Source organism: Chiloscyllium plagiosum, unplaced genomic scaffold (assembly GCF_004010195.1).
Source record: "Chiloscyllium plagiosum isolate BGI_BamShark_2017 unplaced genomic scaffold, ASM401019v2 scaf_13261, whole genome shotgun sequence".
Taxonomy (NCBI): Eukaryota; Metazoa; Chordata; class Chondrichthyes; order Orectolobiformes; family Hemiscylliidae; genus Chiloscyllium; species Chiloscyllium plagiosum.
Window position 1 is genome coordinate 1 of NW_025214631.1, and position 25,233 is coordinate 25,233.

The 25,233-nt window shown below is 43.8% G+C and overlaps 1 long non-coding RNA gene across 1 annotated transcript; it reads right to left on the reverse strand.

The window, feature by feature from the left end:
* Positions 1 to 7,877: 7,877 nt before the first annotated feature.
* LOC122547962 lies at positions 7,878 to 24,580 on the reverse strand. Its single transcript, XR_006311131.1, has 3 exons — positions 24,427 to 24,580; positions 16,405 to 16,749; positions 7,878 to 8,113 (listed from the first exon to the last, which is right to left on the reverse strand). It is a non-coding gene; the product is annotated as an uncharacterized LOC122547962 (long non-coding RNA).
* Between the last annotated feature and the right edge of the window lie 653 nt (positions 24,581 to 25,233).

Genomic DNA, 25,233 nt, shown 5'->3' on the forward strand with positions numbered 1-25,233 from the left:
TCATGGGGTTGCACTGCCAATGTAGTGTTAAACGTCATGGGGGTACTCTCCCAGTGCACAGAAAAATGCCTGGATGATTACAGCCCATAGTCATAATGGGATCAACCGAATGTCATGGTAAATCTTGAGCACTTGGTTCATATGAACAGACAATTTAAGAGCAGGGTTAGGCCACTCTGCCCATCAAACCTGCTCTATCACGCAAAATGATTATGGCTGCCCTAAACGTAACCTCAAGTCCTTGCATTCTTGCATACCCTTGGATGACCTTTCATACCCTCTTAATTAGCAAAAATACACCTACCGCTTCCTTAAAAACATTTAAGGACTCTGTTTTCACTGACTTTACAGGAAAAGAGTTCAAAAGACTTTCAACTATCTGAGTGAATATTTAAAAATCTGTTTTAAATGGGCATCCCCTTACTTTGAAGTATGACCCCAATTCCAAAATTTTCCACTTCTACACAGGAAGTCTACACCTGAACCAGACTATGAATGATCTATGCCTGAACCAGACTGGAATTAATGTCCTTGGGGGAGTTTTTGCCACTGCTGTTGGGGTGGGTTTAAACTAATGTGGCAGGGGGCTGGAAACCAGAAGAGAAAACGAGTAGACAGTGAGGTGGAAACTAGAGACTGTACGGATCATGTAGTTAGCATTACCAAAGGGAAGAGTAGGCAGAGAGCAGATGAAGGCAAAGGAACTGGTGGTCTGAAGTGCATATGCTTTAATGTTTGTGGGTAAGGCAGACGAACTTAGGGCTTGGATTGGTGCCAAGGAGTATGATGTTATTGTGATCGCAGAGACTTGGTTGAAAGAAGGGCATGATTGGCAACTAAATGTTCCAGATGCTTCAGACAGGACAAGGAGGGAAGTAAAAGGGGGAGAAGGAGTTGTATTGCTGGTCAGGGACGATATCACGGCTGTGCTAAAGGAGGACACTATGGAAGGTTTAGGCAGTAAGGCATTATGGGTAGACCTGAGAAATAAGAAGAGTGCAGTTACATTGTTGGGGCTGTACTACAGGCCTCCCAACAGTGAGCATGAGGTAGAAGAACAAATAGGGAAACAGATTATGGAAAGATGCAGAGACAACAGGGTGGTGGTGATGGGCAATTTTAATTTTCCCAATGTTGACTGGGATAGACTTAGTGTCAGAGGTCTGATGGGGCAGAATTTGTAAGGAGCATCCAGGAGAGTTTTCTAGAGAAGTATGTCGATAGTCTAACGAGGGAAGGGGCCATATTGGTCCTGGTGTTGGAGAATGAGCCAGGCCAGGCATTGCAAGTTGCAGTGGGGATTTCTTTGGGAATAGTGACCACAATTCTGTAAGTTTTAGAAGACTCATAGACAAAGATAAGAGTGGTCCTAAGGGAAGAGTAATAAACTGGGCCAAGGCCAATTATATCAAAATTAGGCAGGAACTGGGAAATGTGGATTGGGGGCAGCTATTTGAAGGGAAGTCCACATTTGATATGTGGGAGGCTTTCAAAGATAGGTTAAAGATATTACAGGATAGGTATGTCCCTTTGAAAACAAGGGATAGGAAAGGCAAGATTCGTGAACCGTGGATGACAGGAGAAATCGTGCACCTAGCCAAGGGGAAAAGGGAAGCATACATAATGTCCAGGCAGGTAAGGACAGAATGGGCCTTGGAGGAATATCAGGAGAGTAGGACCAATCTTAAACGAGGAATCGAGCGGGCTAAAAGGGTCATGAAATAACTTTAGCAAGCAGAATTAAGGAGAATCCCAAGGCCTTTTATTTATATATAAGAAGCAAGATGGTAACTAGAGAAAGGGTTGGTCCATTAAAGGATAAGGAAGGAAGGCTGTGTATCGAACCTGAGAAAATGGGTGAGATTCTCAATAATTACTTTGCATCAGTGTTCACTGAGGAGAGGGATATGATGAATGTTGAGATGAGAGATAGATGTTTGTTTACTCTGTATCATGTTGACATAAGGAGGGAAGATGTATTGCGTAGGCTAAAGGATATTAAGGTGGATAAATCCCCAGGACCAGATGGGATCTATCCCAGGTTGCTGAGGGAGGCGAGAGAGGGAATAGCTGGGGCCCTGACAGACATCTTTGGAGCATCCTTAAACACAGATGAAGTGCCGGAGGACTGGAGAGTCGCTAATGTTGTCCCCTGTACAAGAAGGGTAGTAGGGATATTCCAGGTAACTACAGACCAGTGAACTGGACATCAGTGGTGGGAAGGTTGCTGGAGAAGGTACTGAGGGATAGAATCTATTTATATTTGGAAATGAATGGGCTTATCTGTGTTAGGCAACATGGTTTTGTGTGGGGTAGATCATGCCTTACCAACTTAATAGAGTTCTTTGAGAAAGTGATCAAGTTGTTAGATGAAGGAAGGGCTGTAGATGTCATATACATGGACTTTAGTAAGGCATTTGATAAGGTTCCCCATTGAAGACTAATGGAGAAAGTGAAGCCACATGATGTGCAGGGTGTGCAGGGTGATAAAGAACTGGTTGAGCAACAGGAGACAGAGAGTAGTAGTTGAAGGGAGTTTCTCAAAATGGAGAAAGGTGACCAGTGGTGTTTCATAGGGGTCAGTATTAGGGCCACTGTTGTTTGTGATATACATAAATGATCTAGAAGAGGGCATTGGTGATATGATCAGTAAGTGTGCAGATGATACGAAGATTAGTGGAGTAACAGAAAGCATAGGGGACTGTCAAAGAATACAGGAGAATATAGATAGACTGGAGAGTTGGGCGAAGAAGTGGCAGGTGGAGTTCAATCTGGGCAAATCTGAGGTGATACATTTTGGAAGGTCCAATTCTAGGGCGAACTATAAAGTAAACAGAGGAGCCTTAGCAAAAGTTGATGAGCAGAGAGACCTGGGACTTCAGGTCCACTGTACCCTGAACGTTGCTGCACAGGTAGACAGAGTGGTCAAGAAGGCATATGGTATGCTTGCCTTCATTGGATGGGTTATTGAGTATAAGAGCTGGCACATCATGTTAAAATTATACAAGACTTTAGTTCGGCTGCATTTAGAACGCTGTGTACAGTTCTGATTACATTACCAAAAGGATGTGGATGCCATGGAGAGGGTGCAGAGAAGGTTTACGAGGATGTTGCCTGGTATGGAAGGTGCTAGCTATGAAGAGAGGTTAAGTAGGTTAGGAATTTTTCATTAGAAAAAGGGGGGACCTGACCGAGGTCTACAAAATCATGAAGGATATAGACAGGGTGGTTAGAGATAAGCTTTTACCCAGGGTAAGAGATTCAATAATGAGAGGTCATGTATTCAAGGTGAGAGGTGAAAAGTACTTTACACAGAGGGTGGTAGGTTCCTGGAACGCATTGCCGGCAGAGGTAGTAGAGGCAGACATGGTAGCTTCATTTAAGGTGCATCTGGACAGTTGCATGAGTAGGTGGGGAGCAGAGGGATACAGATGCTTAGGAATTGGGCGTTAGGTTTAGACTGTGGATTTGGATCAGCACAGGCTTGGAGGGCCGAAGGGCCTGTTCCTGGGCTGTAAATTTTGTTCTTTGTAAGTCCTCTCAGGATAATAGACAATAGACCATAGACAATAGGTGCAAGAGTAGGCCATTCTGCCCTTCGAGCCAGCACCACCATTCATTATGATCATGGCTGATCATCCTCAATCAGTATCCTATTCCTGTCTTATCCCCATAATCCTTGATTCCACTATCCTTAAGAGCTCTATCCAACTCTTTCTTGAAAGTATCCAGAGACTGGGCCTCCACTGCCCTCTGGGGCAGAGCATTCCACACACCCACCACTCTCTGGGTGAAGAAGTTTCTCCTCAACTCTGTTCTAAATGGCCTACCCCTTATTTTTAAACTGTGTCCTCTGGTTCGGCACTCACCCATCAGCAGAAACATGTTTCCTGCCTCCAGAGTGTCCAATCCTTTAATAATCTTATACGTCTCAATCAGATCCCCTCTCACCCTTCTAAACTCAAGCATATACAAGCCCAGTCGCTCCAATCTTTCAGCGTAAGATAGTCCTGCCATTCCGGGAATTGACCTTGTGAACCTACGCTGCACTCCCTCAAATTTGGAGACCAAAACTGCGCACAATATTCCAGGTGCAGTCTCACCAGGGTCCTGTACAGCTGCAGAAGGACCTCTTTGCTTCTATACTCAATTCCTCTTGTTATGAAGGCCAGCATGCTATTAGCCTTCTTCACTACCTGCTGTACTTGCTTACCTTCATTGACTGGTGTACAAGAACCTTCCTGAAGAAGGGCTCATGCCCGAAATGTCGATTCTCCTGCTCCTTGGATGCTGCCTGACCTGCTGCGCTTTTCCAGCAACACATTTTCAGCTCTGATGTACAAGAACACCTAGATCTTGTTGTACTGCCCCTTTACCTAACTTGACTCCATTTAGGTAGTAGTCTGCCTTCCTGTTCTTGCCACCAAAGTGGATAACCACACATTTATCCACATTAAACTGCATCTACCATGCAAATCCGTCCACTCACCTAACCTGTCCAGGTCACCCTGTCTTCTCCTAACATCCTCCTCACATTTCACCCTCCCACCCAGCTTTGTGTCTTCATCAAATTTGCTAATATTACCTTTAATACCTTCATCTATATCATTAAGGTACATTGTAAAAAGTTGCAGTCCCAGCACTGATCCCTGCGGCACACCACTGGTAACTGCCTGCCATCCCGAAAGGGAGCCGTTTATCACTACTCTTTGTTTCCTGTCAGCCAACCAATTTTCAATCCATGTCAGTATTTTGCCCCTAATACCATGCACCCTAAGTTTGCTCACTAACCTCCTATGTGGGACTTTATCAAAGGCTTTCTGAAAGTCCAGGTATACTACATCCACTGGATCTCCCTTGTCCATCTTCAGAGTTACATTCTCAAAAAATTCCAGAAGATTAGTCAAGCATGATTTCCCCTTCATAAATCCATGCTGACTCTGACCTATCCTGTTACTGCTATCCAGATGTATCGTAATTTTGTCCTTTATAATAGACTCCAGCATTTTTCCCACCACTGAGGTCAGACTAACTGGTCTATAATTCTCTGTTTTCTCTCTCGCTCTTTTCTTAAAAAGTGGTACAACATTAGCCACCCTCCAATCTGCAGGAACTAATCCCGAATCTATCGAACTCTGGAAAATAATCACCAACGCATCCACGATTTCTCGAGCCACCTCCTTCAGTACCCTTTATATTTTTGGCCAGTTTACCTTCGTTTACCTTATTTTTTCTTTGCGTATTTCCTTCTTAGTAATCCTCTGTTGTTCTTTAAAAGCTTCCCAGTCCTCTGATTCCCCACTCACCTTTACTATGTTATACTTTTTCCCTTTTGTCTTTATATGGTCCTTAACTTCCCTCGTCAGCCACGGCCACCCCTGCCTCCCCTTAGGAGCTTTCTTCCTTTTTGGAATGAACTGATCCTGCATTTTCTGCATTATACCCAGAAATACCTGCCATTGTTGTTCCACTGCCATCCCTGCTAGGATATTGCACCATTGAACTTTGGCCAGGTCCTCCCTCATAGCTCCATAGGTCCCTTTATTCAACTGAAATATTGTCACTTCCGATTCTACCCTCTCCTTTCAAACTACAGATTAAAGCTTATTGTTTTGTGGTCACTACACAAACAGAAATTGTTGGTGAAACTCAGACCATCTCAGGAAAAAGATCCAGTGACACTTCATCAGAACTGACAGCAACTAGAAAAAACTCTGCCGAATAACTTTTCAGCACATGTGTGGGGGGAGAGGTGATGGTGTGGGAAGGAGAGGTAAGCAGATAGGTGGAGATGGAGCTCAGAGAGACAGATGGAGAAATAAAACATGTAGGTAAATGAAGGCATTATAGGTGCCAGGCCATGATAGAAGAGAAGCTGAAGCAGTGATAATGAGAGCTAAGAGTAGCAGAGAATGGGCAGTTGGTGCTGAGATAATAGGCCTGAGATTAAGTGCGAATAGTGATTGTGCTAAAAACAACCCATGTCATAACAAATAAAATCTGAAAGAACTGCAAAGGTCTTTTTAATATTCCTTGGGATGTGGGCATCACTGGTTGGTCACCATGTATTAACCGTCCCTAGTTGTCTTTGAACTGAATGGCTTATTAGGCTATTTCAGAGGGCAGGAAAAGCACAGCAGGTCAGGCTGCATCCGAGGAGCAGGAAAATTGATGTTTTGGGCAGGGCTTTGGATGCAGCCTGACCTGCTGAGCTTTTCCAGCACCACTCCAATCTTGACTCTAATTTCCAGCATCTGCAGTCCTCACTTTCACCTATTTCAGAGAGCAGCCACATTGTTGTGGGTCTGGAGTCACACGTAGGTCAGACCAGTTAAGGTGACAGATTTCCTTCCCCAAAGCACATTGATAAACCAGATGGATTTTTCCAACAATGGTTTAATGGTCATTCACAGATTCTAATTTCCCAATTATTGTTGAATTCAAATTCCACCACCTGCCCTGGTGGGATTTGAACCCAGGTCCCCAGAACACTAGCTCAGTTTCTGGATTAGTAGTCTAGTGATAATATCGCTAGGCAATCACCTCCCCCCGTTGCCTCTTGGAAACAAAAATAGAAATTGCTTGAAAAGCTCAGCAAGTCTTGTAGCATCTGTGAAGGGAAATTAGAGTTAATCTTTCAGTTTGAGGTGACCTTTCCTCGGAACATTCCTTCTTAAATATGATCATCATTACTGTAAATCAGTGGATCCTGATCCTTTCAGAAACTTGTGACACTTCAATTCCATGACACACCCACATTTTTCATCTGATTACTCATAAACTACATCACAGTAGGAATGGAGACACAGAGTGAGGCTCTCCCTGCAGCCTCCTCACTCACTACTCCCATCTCCACCCACCAGCCATCCATCTGTCCAGCTACCTATCACCTTGCTGAGGTCACTGGAAGACCTAGTGTTGGAGAGGAAGCCTATTAGCCAGGAAAGCAGCTGACCCCGCCTCGCTGTGTAGGCCTCAGGTGAAGGGGTGAGGCAGGCCCCTCCTCCCAGAATGCAGTTCTCATCTCAGGGCCATCTGAGTTTAGTGCAATTCCCACACTCACCACATTCTCAACCCTACTCACTCCTTGTGTCCCCCAGTCACAGCAGTGAGTGCCCTGTTTGGCTCAGCCCAGGAAAAGGGCAAAGGTCAAAGGTGACAGATTCACTGGGGGGCCCACACACTCTGCCTTGTACCAATTACAATCTGGGAGCTGCTCCCTTCCTCCCTTCCACCTTCCCCCCTCCCAAACAGGAAGGTCTGTGGTGTCAGCAAATAAAATGACACTGCTTCCGGAACATTCCTGGATACCAGCTGAAAAATGTACTTGTCCACTGTATCTGTCCAGGTATGGCTTCACCACCACCCTATAGAACTGAGGCATCATCTTCCTACTCTTGTATTCAGTTTTCCTCACAATAAATCATTACACTCTATGATCTTTCACTCACTGTGCCTACATACTAACCTGTTATTCATAAACTGGGACACCCAGATCCCTCTGCATCTCAGAGCTCTGCAACCTCTCACCGTTTAGATAATATGCTTCTTTTTTACTCCTCTGTCAAATGGATAATTTCACACTTGCCCACATTGTACTCCATTTGCCAGATGTTTACCTACTACTGAACCCACCTTTACCACGTTGTAGGTTTCTTAGATCATCACAACTCATCTTCCTACCTGCCTAGTATCCTTCATTGAATAAAGTATGAAGGGAGATGTTTGTAAGTAGAATAAGTACTGTTAGGTGTTTTAGGATGCTGGAAAAAAACAAGATGATGATATTCACTTGCTGAGATTGATCAGATCTGAATGATTTAGGAAAGATACTTACTACAGAACTGAAGCACAAAATCTTTGTGTTTGATACTGATGTGGTTCCTGGCCTGGCATCTGTAAGTGCCAACATCACTTTCCTGCAAGTTCAGCAGAGTCAAGGAGCGATTGTTCTTGGACATACGATAGTTTTTACCATCAGACAGAGATTGCTCACATCTGTACCAGCTGTAATGAACCAGGTTCCCCTCCAGGATGGAGCATTGCAGAGTGACATTGTCTCCCACCTGAGGAACCTTAGGAAAGATCTCAATGTGTGGAATAGAGACAGCAACTGTGGATATGAAGACACAAGATTTTATCCAGAGTCTAAGGAGCAGAATATTCCAAACTACTTAAGCCTGATAAACACAAGCTACTGAAGCCACCCAAATAGGAACTAAAGGATTTGAGATTATTAGCTTTACTGACTTTCACCCCCAGCCCAATCAGTGGCAAACTGAGAGTTACCTGATTCTTATATAGTTAATTTTTATAGTTAAATAATTCCAAAAGCAGGGAGAACTAATTTCAATCTAAACACTGATGAAACTAGCCTGACTCAGAAGCTCCATAGAACTTAATTCAATGAATCTTGACTTCACTAGAAATCAGGTACCATAATGGAGCTATAAAGGGACTGATGAGAGATGTCCAATGAAACTAAAACTGTGACAAGAAAATAACAAGAATTATGTTCCTAAACCAATCATCAATAAGCTATGGGCAGGCTGAAGTGCCTGAGGGACTGTATGATGAGCAGGAGTGGTCAGTAATTGTTCAGTTGGATTGGAATGAGAGTGACAGAGGAACAATGACTGATGGTGACCTGTGAGCAAGCTCACATCCAGGGCTTCTGGTTAGAGTTTGAATAAAATGTCTGAATGTCATCTCAAGAAATTTGAAGAGTTATTGGCTGCTGAGCAGCTGCTGTTGGGCATACTGTTACAAGTCTAGTGATTTTGAAAAACAGGAATTTCTAAAAGAGCACTGGGAGAATTTATAGACAGAGGGAGGCAGCTGATTTGTGAGTAAGGGTAATCTCCAGCCTATGGTAAATAGTACAAAAGTTACTTTTAAAGTCAGTTAAAATAAATGAATGTAATGAAAGATAAAATAAGTGAAGTAACTTCAATATTTAAGTTTAAGTTTAAGGCATGACAGGACAGGTTAAACAAGTGAAATGCACATCTTGTAACATGTGCAAATTTGTGTATGATTTTCCTGAGCCATGTGCAGCTATGTTCATGAACTTTGGATTTTAGAGCTTGAAATTTGCAGCTACACTCTCCATAGCATTCGGATGGGTCTTGGGAATACTTGTCCAGAACATTCCCACTACCTAATACTCCTCAGGGAAGTGCAAGATTTTCAAGACCTTTAACAACACTTCTCAGTTTTCATCAATATTCCAATTCTATACCAATGACTGTTTAATCCAGATCCCATTTCAGGTGCTTTTTTCCTCCTCACAACTCACTTTCCTCTCAATCTTAAAACTGTCAGCAAATTTGCCAACAATACAGTCAGTCCCTTTGTCCAAGTGTTTGATAAGACAGGGTAGGACTTACAAAATTAATGGTAGACACCTGGGGAGTGTTGTCAAACAGAAACCTAGAGGTTCAGGTTCATAGTTTCTTGGAAGTGGCATCACAGGCAGAGAGGGTGGTGAAGAATGCATTTGGTATATTTGCCTTCATTGGTCAGAGCATTGAGTACAGGGGCTGGGACGTCATATTTCAGCTGTAGGGGACATTAGTGGGGCCACTTTTGGAAGGCCGCTGTCCTTCCTTACCATTGGTACAGATGTTACCATTGTCGAGGAGGGTCTGCCTACTGAGTCAGTATGGGTGGAAATTAGGAACAGTAAGGGAGCAGTCACCTCTTTAGGGGTTTACTACAGGCCCCCCAATAGCAGCAGGGAGATTGAAGAAAGTATAGGTCGGCAGATTTTGGAAAAGTGTGAATGTAGTAGGGTTGCTGTAATGGGTGACTTTAACTTTCCCAATATTGATTGGAACCTCCTTCGAGCAGATGGTTTGGAAGGAGCTGTTTTTGTAAGGTGTGTTCAGGAGGGTTTCCTAACTCAGTACATTGACAGGCCGACGAGGCGAGAGGCCATTTTGGAATTGGTGCTCAGCAATGAGCCGGGGCAGGTGTCAGATCTAGTGGTGGGAGAGCATTTTGGTGATAATGACCATAACTGCCTCACATTCTACATAGCTATGGGGAAGGAGAGAAGCAGGCACAATGGGAGGATATTTAATTGGGAAAAGGAAACTATGATGCTATCCGACGTGCATTGGGAAGCATGGACTGGGAGCAATTGCTCCATGGAAAGGGCACTATAGACATGTGGAGACTGTTTAAGCAACAGTTGTTGCGAGTGATGCATAAATGTGCTCCTCTGAGACAGGCAAGAAGGGGTAAGATAAAGGAACCTTGGATGACGAGAGCGGAGGAGCTTCTCGTCAAAAGAAAGAAGGCAGCTTACGTAAGGTGGAGGAAGCAAGGATCTTGCTCAGCTCCAGAGGATTACAGGTAGCGAGGAAGGAGCTCAAAAATGGTCTGAGGAGAGCCAGGAGGAGGCACAAAAAAGGCTTGGCAGGAAGGATTAGGGAGAATCCAAAGGCATTTTACACTTATGTGAGGAATAAGAGAATGATCAAAGAAAGAGTAGGGACGATAAGGGATAGCATAGGGAATTTGTGTTGGAGTCTGAGGGGGAAGGGGAAGCCCTAAATGAGTTTTTTGCTTCTGTCTTTACTAAAGAAAAGGACCTTGTAGTAAATGAAACCATTGAGGATCAGGTAAGCATGCTGGAACGGATAGAGATAGAGGAAGCTGATGTGCTGAAAATTTTGACAAACATTAAGATTGACAAGTCGCCAGGCCCGGACCAGATTTGTCCTCAGTGGCTTTGGGAAGCGAGAAATGTGATTGTGTCGCTGCTTGCAAAGATCTTTGCATCCTCGCTCTCCACTGGAGTCGTACCTGGGGACTGGAGGGAGGCAAATGTAATTCCTCTCTTCAAGAAAGGAAATAGGGAAATCCCTGGCAATTACAGACCAGTCAGTCTCACATCTGTCATCTGCAAGGTGTTAGAAAGGATTCTGAGCGATAGGATTTATGACCATCTGGAAGAGCATGGCTTGATTAAATGCAGTCAGCACGGCTTTGTGAGGGGCAGGTCATGCCTCACAAACCTTATCGAGTTCTTTGAGGATGTGACTAGAAAAGTTGATGAGGGTCGAGCTGTAGATGTGGTGTATATGGACTTCAGCAAGGCATTTGATAAGGTTCCCCATGGTAGGCTCATTCAGAAGGTCAGGAGGAATGGGATACAGGGGAACTTAGCTGTCTGGATACAGAATTGGCTGGCCAGCTGAGTACAAGATTAAGGATAGAATTCTTGGCAGTGTGGAGGAACAGAGGGATCTTGGGGTGCACCTTAAAATGGCCACCCAAGTGGACAGGGTTGTTAAGAAAGCATATGGTGTTTTGGCTTTCATTAACAGAGGGATTGAGTTTAAGAGTCGTGAGATCTTATTGCAGCTCTATAAAACTTTGGTTAGATAGCACTTGGAATACTGTGTCCACTTCTGGTCGCCCTATTATAGGAAAGATGTGGATGCTTTGGAGAGGGTTCAGAGGAGGTTTACCAGGATGCTGCCTGGAATGGAGGGCTTATCATACGAAGAGAGGTTGACTGAGCTCGGACTTTTTTCATTGGAAAAAAGAAGGAAGAGAGGGGACCTAATTGAGGTGTACAAGATAATGAGAGGCATAGATCGAGTTGATAACCAGAGACTATTTCCCAGGACAGAAATGACTAACACGAGGGGTCATAGTTTTAAGCTGTTTGGCGGAAAGTATAGAGGGGATGTCAGAGGCGTGTTCTTTACGTAGAGAGTTGTGAGAGCATGGAATGCAGTTGTGGAAGCGAGGTCATTGGGGATATTTAAGAGCCTGCTGGACATGCATATAGTCACAGAAATTTGAGGGTTCGTACATTAGGTTTACCTTACATGAGGATCAATGGTCGGCACAACATCGTGGGCTGAAGGGCCTGTTCTGTGCTGTACTGTTCTATGTTCTATGTTCTAGAACTGGAGAGAGTACTCCAGAACAGGCCTCACCAACATCCTGTATAACCTCAAAATACTTGTAGGGTTCTATAAAATCGCAAGAGACATATATAGGGTGGATAGCAAAGGTCTTTCCTTAGGATAGGGGAATTCAAAACTAGAGGACGTAGTTTTAAGGTGAGAGGGGAAAGAGTTAAAAGGGAACAGAGGGGCAACATTTTCACACAGAGATTGGTGCATGTATGGAATGAACTGCCAGAGGAAATGGTAGATGCAGGTACAGTTATAACATGTAAAAGACATTTGGACAGGTAAATGAAAGGAAAGGTTTATGGTCCAAATGCAGGGACAAGTTTAGTTAGGTCAGTATGCACAATTTGAACTGAAGGGCCTGTTTCCATGCTGAATCACTCTGTGACTGTTAAGTCATTTAGATAGAATGTAAATACTGATCCCTGTAGTAATAACCACAGAGAATGCTGGAGAAACTTAACATTTCAGCGTCTGTGGACAGAGAAACAGAGTCAATCTCTTGAGTCTTGGAAACATTGTTAGTAGGAGCAGGAGAAGACCATTCTGGCACTTCAGGATGCCGTTCTCTTCAATATGACAATGATTGACCATCAAACTCAGTGCCCTGTTCCTGCTTTCTCCCCCATAACCTTTGATCCCTTTAACCTTTAGAACTATATCTAAACCGTTAATGTTTTGATTAACCTCTTTCTGTGCCAAAGAATTCCACAGGCTCACCACTCTCTGGGTGAAAGTTTCTAATGATCCCTGAAGCAGTGGGCATGAGTAGCAGCCCAATTTCCCTGGTGGGTCATGACAGAGAAAACACGCCATACCATGAGACAAGGTGGGAGAATGACAGCACATGAGTTGTTGTAGGTGACAAACACAGACGTGACATGGGATGAATGGTCTTTCTCAGTTCTGTAATTCTGTGTGGTCCATCTAACCTGCCCAATAGCACCATAAACCCATTCCTGATGAAGAGCTTATGCTCGAAACGGGGATTCTCCTGGTCTTCAAATGCTGCCTGACTGGCTGTGCTTTTCCATCACCACACTCTTCTATATAAACCCTTCCCTAGGCCATAGAGCAGTATAAGCCCTTCGGCCCTCGATGTTGCACTGACCTGTGAAACCAATCTGAAGTCCTTCTAACCTACACTATTCCATTCTCATACATATGTTTATCCAATGACCATTTAAATGCCTTTAAAATTGGTGAGTCTACTATTGTTCCAGGCAGTGTGTTTCACACCCCTACTGCTGTGAGTAAAGAAATAACTTCTGACATCAGTCTTATATCTATCATCCCTCAATTTAAAGCTATGTCCCCTCAAGTGAGCCAGCGCCATCTGAGGAAATAGACTCTCACAATCCACCCTATCTAACCCTCTCATCATCTCATATATCTCAATTAAGTCACCTCTCAACCTTCTACTCCCTAACGAAAACAGCCTCAAGTCCCTCAGCCTTTCCTCATAAGACCATCCCTCCATATCAGAAAACATCCTAGTAAATCTCCTTTGCACCCATTCCAAAACCTCCACATCCTTCCTAAAATGCGGTGACCAGAACTGCACGCAATACTCCAAGTGTGGCCACACCAGAGTTTTGTACAGCTGCAACATGACCTCATGGCTCCAAAACTCAATTCCTCTACCAATAAAAGCTAACACACCATAGGCCTTCTTAACAACCCTATCAACTTGGGTGGCAACTTTCAGGGATTTATGTACGTGGTCTCCAAGGTCCCTCTGCACATCCACACTACCAAGAATCTTTCCATTGACCCAGTATTCTGCCTTCCTGTTATTCTTCCCAAAGTGCATTACCTCACATTTAGCTACATTGAACTCCATTTGCCACCTCTCAGCCCAATTCTACACTTAATCCAAGTCCCCCTGCAACCTGTAACATTCTTCCACACTGTCCACTATTCCACCGACTTTAGAGTCGTCTGCAGATTTACTAATCCATCCACCTGTGCCTGCATCTAAGTTATTTATCAAAATGACAAACAGCAGTGGTCTCAAAACAGATCCTTGTGGCACACCATGAGTAACCGGACTCCAGGCTGAATATTTTCCATCAACCACCACTCGCTGCCTTCTTTCAGAAAGCCAGTTTCTAATCCAAACTGCTAAATCACCCTCAATTCCATGCCTCTGCATTTTTTCCAAAAACCTACCATGTGGAACCTTATCAAAGACTTTACTGAAGTCCATGTAGACCACACCAACTGCCCGACCCTCATCTACATGCTTGGTCACTTTCTCAAAAAACTCAATGAGGTTTGTGAGACATGACCTGCCCCTGATGAAACCATGTTGACTATCTGAAATCAAATTGTTGCTTGCTAGATGATTATAAATCTTATCTCTTATAATCCTTTTCAAAACCTTTCCTACAACAGAAGTAATGCTCACTGGTCTATAATTACCTGGGTCATCTCTGCTGCCCTTCTTGAACAAGGACACAACATTTGCAATCCTCCAGTCCTCAGGTACTAAACCTGTAGACAATGACAACTCAAATATCAAAGCCAAAGGCTCTGCTATCTCCTCCCTAGCTTCCCAGAGAATCCTCGGATAAATCCCATCCAACCCAGGGGACTTTTCTACTTTCACTCCTTCTAGAATTGATAACACCTGTTTGTAACTAACCTCGATCCTTTCTAGTCTAATATCTCGTATCTTGTTCTTCTCCTCTACAATATTCTCCTCTTGCTGAGTGAAAACCGATGAGAAATGTTCATTTAGCACCTTTCCGATCTCCACAGGGTCCACACTCAACTTCCCACTTCTGTCTTTGACTGGCCCTATTCCTACCCTAGTCATCCTTTTATTCCTCACATACCTATAGAAAGCTTTAGGGTTCTCCTTCATTCTATTTGCTAAAGACTGCTCATGTCCTCTCTTTGTTCTTCTTAACTCTCTCTTTAAATCCTTCCTAGCTGATTTGTAACTCTCCATTGCCTCATCTGAACCACTCGTTTCATCATCACATAAGCCTCTTTCGTCCGCTTAACAAGAGATGCAATTTCTGTAGTAAACCACGGTTCCCTTACCTTACCTTACCTTACCTTACCTTACCCACTGAAGTAAGGCTCACTGGCCTATAATTACAAGGGCTGTTTCTCCTCCCCTTCTTGAGCAAGGGCTATCCTCCAGTTTTCTGACATTATTCCCGTAGACAACTCACAACTCCCCGCACAACCTTCCCACTACTGTTCTTGATTGGCCCTAAACTTACTCTAATCATTCTTTTATTCCTGATAGACCTATAGAAAGCTTTAGAGTTTTCCTTGATCCTACCTGCCAATGACTTCTCATGTCCCCTCCTGGCTGTTCTTAGTTCTCTCTTTAGGTCTTTCCTGGCTAACTTGTAACTCTCAAGTGCCCTAACTGAGCCTCATGTCTCATCTTCACATAAGCCTTCTTCTTTCTCTTGACAAGAGATTCAACTTCCTTAGTAAACACAGCTCCCTCACTCAACCACTTTCTCCCTGCCTGACAAGGTACATATGTATCAAGAACATGGAGTAGCTGTTCCTTGAATATGCTCCATATTTCAATTGTGTCCTTCCCCTGCAGTTTCTTTCCCCATTCTATGTGTCCTAATTCTTGCCTAATCACATCATAATTACCATTCTCCCTTTCCATCATTAAAGTAAACATAACCGAATTGTGATCACTATCACCAAAATGCTCACCTACCTCCAAATCTAACACCTGGCCTGGTTCATTACTCAGTACCAAATCCAATGTGGCCTCACCCCTTGTTGGCCTGTCTACATACTGTATCAAGAAACTCTCCTGCACACATTTGTCAAAAATTGACCCATCTAAAGTACTCGAACTATAGTATTTCCAGTCAATATTCAGAAAAGTGGGCGGCACGGTGGCACAGTGGTTAGCACTGCTGCCTCACAGTGCCAGAGACCCGGGTTCAATTCCCGACTCAGGGAACTGACTGTGTGGAGTTTGCACATTCTCCCCATGTCTGCGTGGGTTTCCTCCCACAGTCCACAGTCCAGTCAGGTGAATTGGCCATGCTAAATTGTCCGTAGTGTTAGGTAAAGGGGTAAATGTAGGGAAATGGGTAGGTTGCGCTTCGGCGGGTCGGTGTGGACTTGTTGGGCCGAAGGGCCTGTTTCCACACTGTAAGTAATCTAATCTAAATAAAATTAAAAACTACCCTGTTACCTTCGCTCCTATCCAGAATCATCTTTGTTACCCTTTCCTGTATATCTCTGGAGCTGTATAAAACTTCCAACAGGGCAACCTTTCCTTTCATGTTTCTAACCTCAGCAGATGAGTCTTCAAATGTCCTTTCTGCCATGTAATACTACCCTTGACTAACAATGCCACGCCTCCCCCTTTTACCACCTTTGTTGTTTTTACAGATAGAGAAATCTATAAATGTGGAAAATTTCTGATATGAGTCAGACGTTGAGATTATTCAAAGAAGTGAAATTAATTTACCATTAACTGTTAACATGACAGAGTATTTTGTAGATTTTCCATCTGATGTTGTTGCTTCGAGTTCATATATTCCTTCATCACTCAGCTGGATATTTTTCAGCAATAACTCCAATTTGGAGTGGGAGAAATTCACTCGGTTTTTAAAAGAATCTGAGATATATGGGATGGGGGAACTGGGTGAAAATATGAGGATGGATCTTACTGTCTCATTTTGAATTACTCTCCACTCCAAACTAAACACTTCGTTTGGCTGACTGATGTTTTGCATCATGGGTAGGAGTACAGTTTCAAAAATCGTTCCATGTATTGTTTTCTGTTGGGCAGCTGCCAGCACTAACCTTCTCCCTTCAAAAGAAAGAAAAATATTCACAAAGTAAGAACATATTACACAGAACAATCATCTCTCAAAATTTCTATTTCAGTAATTGATAAAATCTGACCTAATTTTCTACTCTAATTGTTCAGAACATCAGAGGTAGGTTCTTTACACAGAGAGTTGTGAATGCATGGAATGCGTTACGAGCGGCGGTGGTGGAAGTGAAGTAATTAAGGACATTTAAGTGACTGCTGGACATGCACATGGATAGCAGTGAGTTGAGGGGTGCATAGGTTAAGTTACTATATTTTACATTAGGATTAGGTCTCGGCACAACATCGTGGGCCTAAGGGCCTGTTCTGTGCTGTACTTTTCTACGTTCTATGTAATTGACAAGAATTCCCACAGAGAGAAGTGCAATTCTCTTATTACAACATTAATCCTCACTAAAATACTAATACTGCAGTACTCATTAAATACCAAAAGTGTAGATAGAGGCCACTCAGTCCATCGAGGATCCACCGACCCTTTGGAGAGCATCCTATCCTGTCTATTTCCATAATCCTATATTTCCCATGGCTAATTCACCTAGCCTGTACATCCTTGGATTGTAAGGGCAATTTAACCTGACAAAGCTATGTATTCTGCATGTCTTTGGACTGTGGGAGGACCAGAGCCGCTAGAAGGAACCCACACGGACACAGGGAGAATGTGTAAGCTCCTGACAGTCAGTCACCCAAGAGTGGGATTGAATCCAGGTCCCTGGCAGGAGTGATAAACACTGACATATCATGTTGTCTGGTGAGGGAACAGAACTTCTTTAGGAGAAAGGTCATTGAGTGATGGTGAGGTGTGACTGGTCAGAGCTGAAGTGAGGATGTGTGAAAGGCTATGGTTGGTGACAAGGATTAGTTTAGGCCAGGATGTGGGAAGAAAGGAGATGGGAGAGGGAGAAGGTGGGAGAGGATGGTGGGGGGGAGGGGATTGACGGAGATGGGGAAGAATATAGAGCAAGCAACATTGAACAGTACAGATTAGTACAGGTCCTTTAGCCCTTGATGTTGTGTCAGCCTTCTATCCTACTCTAAGATCAGACTAACCTCCAGACCCTTCATTGTACTATCTTCCATATTCCTTTCCAAGAGTCACTTCAATTTCCCTAATGTATCTGACTCTACTACCACTGATGACAGTGCATTCCACACACCCACCACTCTCTGAGTAAAGAATCAACCTCTGACATCTCCCATAAACCTTCCTCCAATCACCTTAAAATTATGTCCCCTCATGATGGCCACTTCCGCCCTGGGAAAAAGTCTCTGGCTATCCACTCTATGCCTCTCATCACCTTGTACCCCTCTATCAAGTCACCTCTCATCCTTCTTTGCTCCAATGAGAAAAGCCTAGCCCCCTCAACCTTTCTTCATAAAACATTCTCTCCAATCCATGCAACATCCTGGTAAATCTCTTCTGCCCCCTCTCTAAAGATTCACATCTTTCCTATAATGAGGCAACCAGAACTGAACACAATATTCCAAGTGTGGTCTAACCAGGGTTCTAGAAAGCTGCAACATAACCTCACGGCTTTCGAACTCTATCCCTCTGCTAATGAAAGCCAACACACCCATATGGCTGCTTAACAACCTTATCAACTTGGGTAGCAACTTTGAGGGATCTATGGACATGGACCCCAAGATCCCTCTGTTCCTTCACACTGCCAAGAATCCTACCTTTAACCCTGTAATGTGCGTCAACTTTGACCTTCCAAAGTGAATCACTCCACACTTTTCTAGGTTAAACTCCATCTGCCTCTTATCAGCCCAGTTCTGCATCCTGTCAATGTCCCATTGCAACCTAAAACAGCTCTCGACACTATCCACCATTCCACCAATCTTTGTGGGGATGGAGTCGGGACCGGGAGAGAAGAGGGGTGGACTAGCTAGGCAACAGCTGGGTGACTGGTTGTGGGTTCTCCTCTGTTCTCCAGAGCAATGCTCACACCTCCCCCCTCCCCCTACCCTCGGTACTCCAACCCAGGTCATGACACAGGGATCCCCTCATCTCCAGTCATCCTTCCACACACCCAGTGGGCCCTGACTCCATCTCATAACCTTAATGATCATCAGAATCTCTCTAAACCCCTGCCTCATTACCCTAACCCCCTGCCTTGTCTCCCTAACCCCCGTCTTGTCTCCCTAACCCGCAATCTCGTCTCCCTGACTCATCTGTCTCATCTCCCTGATCCCTTTGTTTCATCTCTCTGACACCCCCTTTCGTCTCCCTGATCCCTTCGTCTTATCTCTGTGAAACCCCTCCATCTCATCTCCTTGAGCACTCTCTCATCTCCCTGACACCCCAATTTTGACTCCCTGACTCCCCAATCTCGTCTCCATGATGTGGATGTGGTCTACCTAGACTTCCAAAAGGCCTTTGATAAGGTGCCTCATGGGAGGCTGCTGAGCAAGGTGAGGGCCCATGGTGTTCGAGGTGAGCTACTGGTATGGATAGAGGATAGGCTGTCTGACAGGAGGCAGAGAGTTGGGATAAAAGGTTCTTTTTCGGAATGGCAGCCGGTGACAAGTGGTGTCCCGCAGGGTTCAGTGTTGAGGCTGCAGCTGTTCACGTTATATATTAATGATCTGGATGAAGGGACTGGGGGCATTCTAGTGAAGTTTGCCGACGATACAAAGTTAGGCGGATAGTCAGGTAGTACTGAGGAAGTGGGGAGGCTGCAGAAGGATCTAGACAGTTTGGAGTAGTGGTCCAGGAAATGGATGATGGAATTCAATGTGAGCAAATGCGAGGTCTTGCACTTTGGGAAAAAGAATAGAAGCATGGATTACTTTCTAAACGGTGAGAAAATTCATAAAGCCAAAGTACAAAGGGATCTGGGAGTGCTAGTCGAGGATTCTCTAAAGGTAAACATGCAGGTTGAGTCCGTGATTAAGAAAGCACACATGCACTCGTGCTGTTATACCCATGGCTCATTTTTAACTTGTACTGTGCCCAAATTACATATGTTTGGTTCAAGGTATCATCATAGTACACATTATATCAAAGGTTTATTTCATTAAACCAACATTGTGGGCACAATGTGCATTTTAAATTTATGATACGTATCCGTGTATATGTTCAATGAATACAGATGAGTTTATTCTGCACATTGTTATTTTTGTAGTATTCACATTCAAGGCAGAAATTGATAAATTCTTGATGTCACAAGGAATTAAGGGCTACGGGGAGAATGCGGGTAAGTGGAGTTGAAATGCCCATCAGCCATGATTGAATGGCGGAGTGGACTCGATGGGCCGAATGGCCTTACTTCCGCTCCTATGTCTTATGGTCTTATAACCTTCTTATTGTTGCGCTGTAGATCATGTATGTGTGCATTTATCGGACATAGGGCTGAGCCAGCATTTATTGACAATCCCTTAAAGCTTATTCAGATATTTAGAGTCCCCACAAGCTGAGGGTCTAGAGTGACACGTGGGTCAGACTCAGTAAGGACAGTACATTTCCTTCCCTAAAGGACACAGTTTAAAAATAAAGGGTAGGCCATTTAGAACAAAGTTGAGGAGAAACTTCTTCACTCAGAGAGAAGTTGATATATGGAATGCTCTGCCCAGGAGGCAGTGAAGGCCAAGTCACTGGATACTTTCAAGAAAGAGATGGATAGAGTTCTTAGAGATAGAGGAATCAAGGGTTATGGGGATGAGGCAGGAACAGAATACTGATTGTGGATGATCAGCCATGATCATAATGAATGGTGGTGCTGGCTCGAAGGGCCGAATGGCCTACTCCTGCACCTATTGTCTATTGACAGTTGTGAAGTAGATGCTTTTCTTCCTAAAGACAGTCAACATCGGTTACATGATCACAGTCGCATCAGCTCTTTATTCCAGATTTTATTGATTTCAAATGTCATGGTCTACCACAGGCCCAGAACATTAACTTGAAGTTCTGGATTACTAGTCCAGTGACAGTATCACTATTCAATACCTCCTCTGTATAAATGGTCACGTTGACTAAAGCTCCACCTCTTTCTTCATGACCTGGGTAACATCTTCCTTGATAAAGACAGCTACAAAGAATTCATTGACTATATCAGACATGACTCCTACCTTTATGTGTAATGTCCTTAGTAATTCCTAATCAGCTCTATGCCTTTTATATTTCTTTCACTATTTAGATAGCTATAGCTTCTTATTGTTTTTAGCTGCCAATTACTTTTCATGCTCCCCCTTTGTATTGCTTATTTTCTTTTACACCATCACTTTCAAACTTCCTGACACCTGACTACTTTTTCTTATTTTTTCTGTCCTCTGTCATCCACGGAACGATGGATTTATTTTTTACCCTTCCTTTTCAGAGGGAATGTACTTTAACTTTGCCCAAAACATCTTTTTGAAGGTAATCTGTTCTTATGTTTGTGTATTTCCCACAAAACTTTGACTCAACTCTGTCAAGCTCAGATCTGTTCCTGCTCCAATGGCTTTCCCTGAATTAATTATTCTCAGTCTCATTGTCCATCATCTTTTTCCATAGTCAACCTAAAATCTGAGTCAATACCTCCTTAATACTGACTCCCATCACTCACTGTTCTGTACGTGACTCACATCAATTCTGTCCCATAACATAACTGCAGCTACTCTCTTGTCCCATCACTTACTGCTGTATACAGTCCAACTATGCTGTACTTGGGACTCCTGTCACACCGAGGACTAGATTTGATCCCATTCCTTCCTGCAGTACAGGTGACTCAGTTGCTCTCTTGACTTCATGTGACACTGTTCAACACTGATCTATATGTGACTCCTGTCCCACACTGGTCTGCACATAACTCCTATCACTCACCATTCCACAACAGAGTCCTTTTCCTCCCTAGTCTACATATAAGTCCTGTCCCTCTCTGTTCTATACAGGACTGTTGTGCCTCTTGCTTTCCTTGTGGCTTTTGCCCCACTTTGGCCCATACGTCACTCCAACTCCACGTTAGTTTATTCTTGACTCAGACTTCTGTTCCTCTCTATCCCTCCCTGTCCGTCTATCCCTCTCAGTTTATACATAACTTCTATCTTTCTTGCATCTCCATGTGACTCCTGTCCTAATCTGACCTACACATGACACCCTTTCCTCTCTTGTATATAATTCTGGACTGTCTACAGATATATGTGACTCCTGTTAAACTCTAGTCTGCAGGTAACTCCTGTCCCTCTGCCAACTCCACGTGACTCCTACCAAATCTGATCTATATGTAACTCTTGCCGCTCTCCAATCTATTCTTGACCGCTCAATTTCTTCAGTTGAATCATGACTCTTGTCCATTTCAAGTCTATGTCTGATTCCTGCCCCTAACTGTTCCATACGTGTTTCACATCGCTCTCTCATTCAAACAGAACTCCTGTCCAATTCTGATCTATATGCATTGCCGATCCCTCACTGCTGTAAAGGTAACTCCTATACGTGATTCCTGTCCCACCATGGTCTACATATGATCCCATTCCTTCATGCTGTACAGGTGACTCCCTTCCCTCTCTCTGTCTTCATGTGACACCTGTCCAATACAGATAGAACATAGAACACTACAGCGCAGTACAGGCCTTCAGCCCTTGATGTTCCACCAACCTGTGGAAGCTATCTGAAGCCCATCTAACCTACACTATTCCTTTTTCATCCATATGTCTATCCAATGACTATTTCAATTATACGTATGTGAGTCCTGTCCCTCTCAGGATTACACATAACTCCTGCTCCTCACTACATTATAAGACACACTATCCTTCTCTGATCTATCCGTAAATCCTGTCCCAATCTGCTCTACATGTAACTCCTGTCCTTCCCTGCTCAATATGAGACCCCTCCCACCATGGCCTAAATTTGTTCCTATTCTTCCCTACTCTACAGGTGAATCCAATTCCTCTCCTGAATTCACATGACATCTGACCAACACCATAGAACATAGAACATAGAAGAATACAGCGCAGTACAGGCCCTTGGGCCCTCGATGTTGCGCCGATCCAAGCCCACCTAAAACTGACCCATCTAACGAACTTGAGCTATAGCTTTCCCAATCAACCAGTCTATATGTGACTCCTGTCCCTCTCTTGTCTATTCTTGACTGCTTTCTTCAGTCAAAGCATGACTCCTGTCCATCTCAAGTCTATGTCTGACTTTGCTCCTATCTGTTACAAACGTATCTCCTGTCCCTCTCTCACCCATATGTGACTCCTGTTCACTGCTGATCAGTACATGTCTCCCACCCACCTCTGGTGTATTCGTAACTCCTGTCCCATTCAGGTCTATATATCATACAGTCTCTCTCTGGTTTAAATGAGGCTCCCACATATGATTCCAATCCCACTCTAATCTATTCTTGACTCATGACTCCAGTTCCTCTCTCTGCCTCCCTGCCCGTCTATCCCTCTTAGTCTATAAGTGAAATTCATTTGTCTTGTATCTCTGCATGACTCCTGTCCTAATCTGAACTATATGTAACTCCCTTTCCTCTCTTGTCTATATGTGACTCCAGACCATCTCTTGACTATATGTGATTCCAGTCCAACTCTGGTCTATAGGTAACTCCCACTCTCTGCTAACTCCACGTGACTCCTTCCAAATTTGATCTATATGTGACTCTCTTGTAGATACGTAACTCCTGTCCCATGAATCCTGTCTCTCTTTAGTCCACACATGTCTCCTCTCCCACCCTGATCTATACCTGAACCCCTGTCCCTCTCCTGACTTCATGTGACATCAGTCTGACTCTGATCTATATGTGACTCGTGTCCTTCTCTGGTCTGCAGATGCGTTCTGCCTCTCTCTCCTCTACAAGTAATTGTTGCCCCTCTCTGCTCTACGTGTGACTTTGATCCCACTCTATTCTTGGTTCCTGATTCTCTCCGGTTGATTCAAGATTCCTGACCAATTTTAGTCCGTATGCAACTCTTGCCCAACTCTGGTCTACAGGTAATTACCGTGCCTTTCCCAACTCCATTCCTGTCCTAATCTGATCTATAAGTGACTCCTGTCCATCTTTTATCGACATGCGATTCCCATCTGTCTCTTATCTGTATATGAGTCCTGTCCCACTCTGCTCTACATGTGACCCTCATCCCACTCTTGTTTACACCTGATTCCTGTCCCAGTCATTCCTATCCTTGACCCCTGTCCCTCTCTGTTCTATACATGACTCTGAACCATCTCTGATCTCTACAGGACTCTCGTCCCCTTGAAATGTGCATGACTCCTGCGCCTCTCCACTCTACAGGTGACTCCTGACCCTCTCTGCTTTACATGTGACTCCTGTCCTCCTTGATATACATGGGACCCCTGTCCCACTCTGCTCTCCACATGAGTCCTGTCCCTTTCTGGGCTACATGAGATTCTCTGCAGTGGAGGGTCTAATCTCAGTGTGGAGTTGATGTTTGGATCTGGCTCTAGGCCACAGCATTATCAGTTCCTGTTCAATGCTCGTTTGTGGGTTTTAGACCCTGTCACTGGCAGCAGCTGACACCCACAGACATATTTCTTACTCAAAGTAAACCCATAGTTGAACAGGAAAAACAAAGCTGAATACTGAGAAAACAGGAAGTGAAATGTAAGCTCGGGTCTGACCATTAAACCACAAAAGCTGTTGTCAGAATGTATTGTGTCTTTGAGGGCAATTTCTTCTCTGTCCTCTGTTTTGGGGTTTGCTGTACTCGTACCTCCAAGTCCTTTCACCTGAATATTCTCTCACTGTGGACTATCGGTTTTCGTGCTCCCTGTGGTCAATGTATTGACTTCTGATGTTATCCCCTGTGACCCATGGCAAAGGATAAATAAATCACATTAGTCAAAATGAAGAGGTCATGTCAATTGTTTCAGGACTGCAATAGCGGCCTTTTCTCAGAAAGTCCGATTATGTAAACACTCAAAGAATGCTGTGGTTAATTCAAAAGTTTATTTTTTGAAACATTGTCTTGAATACTTTTAAGGCAATGCTAGGTCAATATTTGATAAACAACACAGTAAAAGGTTATCGGAGATATGCAGGAATGTGGAGAAATCAAAACTGCTCAAAGGACTGAACAAAGAATAGTACAGATGATGCCTTTTTAAAACTAAAAACCTTTATCCCTGCACGGTCCATATCCCTCTATTCCCTGCCTATTCGTTGTCTGTGTAAATGCCTCTTAAACATTGCTACTATATCTGCTTCTACCTCCTGCTTCCCTGGCAGCCTTTTCCAGGCACCTTTTTCAGTCTGTGTAAAAGACCTGTCTCAATATCTCCCTGAAACTTTCCACTTCTCACCTTAAACCTAGGCCCACTAGTTTTTGACATTTCAACCCTGAGCAAAAGACTCCAACTATCCACCCAATTCATGCCTCTAATAATTTTATAAACTTCTATCTGGTAGCCCCTCAGCCACTGATCCTCAAGTGAAAACAATCCAGGTTTGTCCAACTACTCCTTATAGCTAAAGCTCTCCAATCTAGGCAACATCCTGGACAACATCTTACATCTTCTCC